We start from the raw sequence: 5,397 nt of genomic DNA on the forward strand, positions 1-5,397 counted from the left end.
TTTTTTTTTTTTTTTAGGAGAGGATGCAACATTCCTCCAGTCCCACCAGAACCTCTGCTTTGATTAAATAAATATTTCTCTAGCCTAACGGTAACGTTTTTCACTTTCTGCTCGGGTCCATGTCCGATTATTATTTAAAATTTTTATTTCCAGGAGCTTGTCCCTCCCTATTCCATCCCTAGTGAGAAATGTAGATGATCGCTGGGAATGTGGGATTTGAATTTTAGGAGGAGGTGAACCAGTAAAGAACCTCTATCCAGGCTTCAGGAATATGTTTTTTTTTTCATCTTTCTATAAGAGGCTGTTTTTATTATTAGCAGAAATGCATCTAAATTAAATAATGTCTTGAAAATCTCAAGAAGCTAATTTTTTTTGCCTTTTTTTTCCATCTTTTTTTCCTTTTTTTTTTTTTAATTTTTATTTTCATAATTACTCAAATAATTATCTTCCTGATTTGTTTCATAGCTCTGAACAAGGAATGCAGTTGCGGTCAGTTTTTCCATTTGGGAGAACCTTAATGTAGATGTATTTTATACTGCAAGGTAATAAACTGCATGTTTGTTAGTACCTATTATAATGAAATGTTTTGAGCTTTCCCTATTTCTTAACCTGGGGGTTGACATTTGGAATTTTGACAAGTCCCTTTAAGTGGGATGGGGGTGAAGGAAGGATGGCTGATCAGGAATTTGACTGTGCTGTGGATGCATTGCTGGAAGTGTCTTGCGTTTGGGAGAAAGTCGCAGGTTTTAAGACTCGGGGTTCGGTAGGTGCCACGGTTCAGTGGGTGTTGTACCTGCAGCCCTGGTGTGCCCAGTGACCCAGGCGTGCTGTATGTGAGTCCTGGTGGTAGGATTGACTCCAGAGGGGGACCAGTTTACGTTTAAAAGCTGCCCTTAAAAATCTGTCAGTCCCTGCTTGGTATGTGTCTGTCTGGTTCTATGGAAGAATAATTGTTAATATACTCATCTTTCAAAAGAAAAAAACACCCCTCCAAAAAAAAACCCACAAAAAAACCCCACCGAACCCTAAAAAAAAAAACAAGCAAAAAAAAATTCAAAAACCAGCCAAGCCCCAAACCACGGAGCCCTGTGGGAATGAAAATTTTTCGGGGCTGCTTGGTGCGCTGCCTGGGAAGGTGCATGTAATTTGTAGCTGTTGTTCTTGCTGAACGTGAACCAAACGTGGGTTGAGGAAGAAGTTGAGGCGAGAATAAAGTAACCCTTGTCTTTAGCACTTGGGATAACTTAGAAAAGTGCCTCTTTTCCCCTGAGGCTGTGGATCTGGTGGCCCAGGCTGCGGGTGCTGCCTGTGGCCACACTTTTTGCAGAGCAAAGCAAAAGGAAACGTGTGGGGAAGTTGGGGAGCAAACGAGTGACCGTGGATGCTCCAGAAATAGGCACCTCCACGGGGACGTGTGCGGGCTGGAGCCATGGATGTTGTCTCTGCGCTTGCATCGCGAATTCGAGCTGTGTGCCGCTGTCCTCTAATTTCCCATGACAACATATGGATCCCATAAAGGCAAACATGCCGAAGTGCATCTGTCTGGGTAGTTAACACAAACCAAACATCCCCTGCTCGGAGATCCCGCTGCTCCTCTGGCCGTGCTGCGCGGAGCCCCTCGCTGCTCCGTCTCTCTCGTCCGTCACGCTCCGGGACGAGCCCGAGTGCCCCGGGCCGGAGCAGCGGAGGGGTTAAGCGGGGAGAGGGGCGTGCGCCCTGCGGCCCCCCCACCCTCCTGGGAGCTGCTCCAGCCCGAGCAGGCTCTGCCCTGGGGTCAAGTCCTAGGACATCTTTCCCTCCCCTCCTGGCAAGGCAGGAGCTCAGGCTGGGAAGGGAAACAGCAGATGAGCAGAGGGCAGAGGTTTGCCCCTCATCCTGGACGCAGACGTCTGCAGGCTGGGGAATGAGAGAGGTCCCAGTTTTCCAGGTTGCAAAAAGAGGTGATGAGGGGAGGCTGTGTGCGAAGAGAAGGGAAGGAACAAGTGACGGCTGCAGGACCAGCGGATAAAGCACTACGCAAACACCGAAACGCAGCCAAGGAATTAAGGGATAATTCGTACAGAAATCGTTAGGTATGATTACATGTATGTGCACGTGTGTCTCCTCTAAAAAATTTACTTCCCGTAAGATTTCTTTGTTCTATGCAAAAAGACGATCTGGTTGCTAAAATATAAAAAGGGGCTTCCCTTACTTTAATTAGAAATTTTGATACAACCTCATCTGCAATTGTGTGGGTGCCTCTGGTTTCTATATGTGCATTTCTGCATACGCATACATGGGATTTTGGGTTCAAATAGCTTTTAATGTGCTTAGCAGAAAGAAGCTCTCAGTATCAGATCTGCAGGGAAAATAAGACTGATTTTTCCCATAGGAAACTTGCTAAAGACACAGCTGAATTATTAGATTAACCCATTTTTTTGTCTCATGGCATATCTGATGTATTTGTGCAAAGATTTGTATCGTTTCATTTCTATGTTATTTTCAACAGACGAAATAGTGGCAAAGGGAAGTTATTATTTGTAGAAATGTATACAAATTAAGAGGAACAACTTTGAAGCAAAATGTTTTTCCAAGGCAGTGAATATGGCTTTGTGGACAGGACTCTCAGCAAGAATGGTTATCTTTTACACGTACAATGGGGGTGAGCAGCTCCGGTTCCCTGGGTCCTGCAGGGAGATCAGGTCCTCCCCTGGAGACATGACCTGGCTGCCAGGGGCTCAGGAGGCAGGGGTGGGCTGGATTTGCATTGGGGCTGTGGTGACAGCACTGTACTCGGCTGAATTTTCAGGGATCCACAAGCACATCCCATCGCTCGCCGCCCAGCATGGGGACTGGGCCAAGGCTCACAGTGCTGGAGGCTGATGGGGCACAAGGGCCTGATGTATGGAGAGAGCTAAAAAACAGTTCCAGGCTATCTTTTAAAATTCAGGCTTTAAAAATGATTGTTGGGAGCGGGGAGATACCGCTTAGAAAAAGTCTCCACAATATCATCCACTTCCATAGCTGTGTGCTTCTTGGAAATGTGTCTGAAGAATCAGAACAAAGCATGGAAGGCCAGAGTCCTTGAAGGAGCTCCAAATGATAAAGTCTGCCATTCATTTTAAACACTGCGTGCATTGTGGAAACACAGGTCAATTTGAAGGCATTTGTCAGATTTCCAGTTCCCTCTGCTCCTTTGCAATGGAAATTTGCAATCAAATCCCTGTGCTGGAGTTAGGATGTCTGCCTTGATCAGTTTGTATGACTCTATGCCCAAGCATTGGCCAGGTAAGCTAGCTTTTCCTTTGGAAAGTTTGTTTGTGTGGAGTTTAGCAGGAAAGGGGGGAAGGTTGAGGGGAATCGAGCTTGAGCAGATGCGTTTGTTCTGGGTTTGGAAGGGGGAAAGGGCAGGCAGTCGGCAGCGATGGATTGTGCAGGGCTTGCTGAGCTGCAGAAGTGAGCTGATACCATTTAGAGACACCCAGCAAGAAGCATGGAAGGGGATATTCCAGCAGCAGCACAGTCATTGTTGGGATGCAAAAATGCAGCACGGCTGGAGAGCCACACTGCTGAGCAATTTCAGCCAGATCGCAGGGATTTCTTCTGGAGTCACGTTTGCCTCACTTACTGGGGGGGCTGCTGCCCTTATTCCTGAGACATGGGGATGCTGGAGGGGACAGACTATTGCTACAGAAGAAATGCTGTAGGATTTGGGGAGGTTTGGACTAGGAGGCATGTTCAAAGCAACATTTATTCTTTTGTCTCCAATGTGCTTCTGGGGTTTTACCTGATTATTAAAAGGCATCATGCTCTAGGCAGTGAGAGTGACAGGACCTCTGTGGGCTATTCCAGCTGTCCCCAAACCTGGCAAGACTGCTGCAGTTGGGCTGAGTAAACACCCCTCAGTCAGACAGCAGGTTTGTAACGTGCATTTGCTTGTTTTGCAGGCTGTAACACAAGTGGATGTGTTTGCCATGGAAATAAACACTTGGAATACATCTATATGTTTCTTGGCTTTTTGAGAGAAATGAAGAAAAAAGTCTTGGCATTTAATTAGGAGTCACTAACCTGATAAATATTGAACATCATTTCTTTGTGAGCATCTCCGTGTGCTCAGAGTACTCTGTGGATGTATTCCACAATTGCACTTATTTAATGCCTGTATCACCTCATGCCTATTGTATTTATGTTGTCATCAATGTCAGATTTTAATTAAACAATTAAATCACTGTCACAGTAATTTCCCTAGAAAACTATTTTAAATGAAAAATCCCACAATAAATGTATGGGAACCATCTTAAAGGGAAAAAAAAAAAGGAAAATAAATTACAAAATAAAATTACAGTTCCCCCAGAATTAGGAAAAAACCATGTTTTCAGCATTGAGAAGAATTCTGGACTACAGGGTGATTTCCACAGAACTCAGAGTGTGTCAGCAGAGAGCCCAAGACACCTTGGCTTGTTTGGGGTCTGCTCTGGGTCTGTCAGGCGCAGTGGCTGCGCAGGGACCCCGGCCCAGGGCTGGCCCTTCTGTGCTCAGCCCCCACTGGGGCTGGGAGCACTGACAGCAGTGCAACCCTCTCATCTCTGTGCCAGCCAGGTGCCAAGTGCTCCTTGGAAAATAGTCCATCAGCCTTCTTTCCCTCCGACTTAGTCCAGAATTAAGCTGGAGATTTGCAGGAAAGTCTGCATTGAATTATTCACCAAGTTAAGCACCAGCTGCACTTACTATATAGTAACCACGTCCTCTACCCCTGCATTGTAAGCAGTGAGAAATCGGATCTGACATAGCATCTTTGCTGCAGTTAATCAAACAGTTCATCGTTATCTCTTTGTAAATATCTGCTCTTGCTCCTCTAAAACCTGTACTTCTTTGCACAGAAAAATCACAAACACAAGATGCAAAATTCATCAGACAGGATATCTGCAGGAATCACGCTGCCAGCTGCACACCACGGTGTTACCTGTATTTAACATAAGCACATCTGACATTTGCGGCGGCGCATGTTGAACTTGGGGGCCCGGGCTGTGGATGCAGCACTGCATCCCCTGCAGCTGTCCCCAGTGGCAGCCTGGCAGCAATGCCTCCATCCCTGCCCTGGGAGGGCTGTGCCCAGCCAGCCCCAGGCAGCAGCGAGCGGCACGGCTCCCACCCAGCACCCATCCTGCCGCGAGAATCCTGGACAGGGTTTCTTTTAGGTCCATGCTGCGTTTTTATTGGAATGCAGCTTTGCAGATTGGGTTATGGCTGGGCTGCGTGTGGTTTCTGTCAGCCCTGAAGTGTTTTACAGCTGGAGATGATTTGGGGGGAGGGGGCTCATGCAGCCTGTCCACAGCCAGGTCTGATGTTCATCTGCTGCTGTCTCTAATTTTTTTCTCTGTGTCTCTATCAAAAGGTGAGGTTGGCACTGGAGGGGGT

At 46.7% G+C, this 5,397-nt stretch overlaps 1 long non-coding RNA gene across 1 annotated transcript; it reads left to right on the forward strand.

The window, feature by feature from the left end:
- The first annotated feature begins 6 nt into the window (after positions 1-6).
- On the forward strand, positions 7-4,208 carry LOC109022832. Its single transcript, XR_002002185.2, has 2 exons — positions 7-2,072; positions 3,004-4,208. It is a non-coding gene; the product is annotated as an uncharacterized LOC109022832 (long non-coding RNA).
- Positions 4,209-5,397: the final 1,189 nt, after the last annotated feature.

This window comes from Parus major, chromosome 11 (assembly GCF_001522545.3).
Source record: "Parus major isolate Abel chromosome 11, Parus_major1.1, whole genome shotgun sequence".
Taxonomy (NCBI): domain Eukaryota; kingdom Metazoa; phylum Chordata; class Aves; order Passeriformes; family Paridae; genus Parus; species Parus major.